Genomic DNA, 600 nt, shown 5'->3' with positions numbered 1-600 from the left:
TTCTCTACTTCCAAGAACAATAAAAACATGCAGGAATGGGAGAGTGTGCCTGAGAATCCAGGGCACCCTTCCTTTTGTGCCAGGCCCACAGCACCCTAACAGATCAATAGAGTTGGAGGTGCCTCATTACAGGTGACACAAAATACCATAATAAAGTCTGGGAGTGGCCATGATGGTAATGGTGGGTGCCTGACCCAGTCCAGGAGCAGCCACTAGTGCAACAATGGCCAAAGAAGGGGAGATGAAGCTGGTAGCAGTGGTAGTAGCCTCTCCAGCTGGAGAGGGGCATCTGCTATCCTATGAAAATGGTTCATAGTTGATATATCTGACAAATATACATCATCCTCTCTACCTTTCATGACCAACCACAGTTTTCATTGCAATGTATGCTACAGTTTTCATTGTAATGTATGTCGTCATTGTGGCATATTTCATCCAGAACCAAGCAAACATGAAAGAAATGTCCCTCAGTGCTTTGGTCAACCTGGAATGGCAGTCTCCAACACAGGATGAATATTATACCATTTGTTGATAAATACTGGAAGTGCATGATGAGCATTCAGACACCTGGAAAATGACTTGGCTGAATAACATTGTTAA

Source organism: Colobus angolensis, unplaced genomic scaffold (assembly GCF_000951035.1).
Source record: "Colobus angolensis palliatus isolate OR3802 unplaced genomic scaffold, Cang.pa_1.0 Scaffold415, whole genome shotgun sequence".
Lineage (NCBI taxonomy): Eukaryota > Metazoa > Chordata > Mammalia > Primates > Cercopithecidae > Colobus > Colobus angolensis.
The sequence above is the reverse complement of the archived record's forward strand: the minus strand, read 5'-3'. Positions refer to the sequence as shown.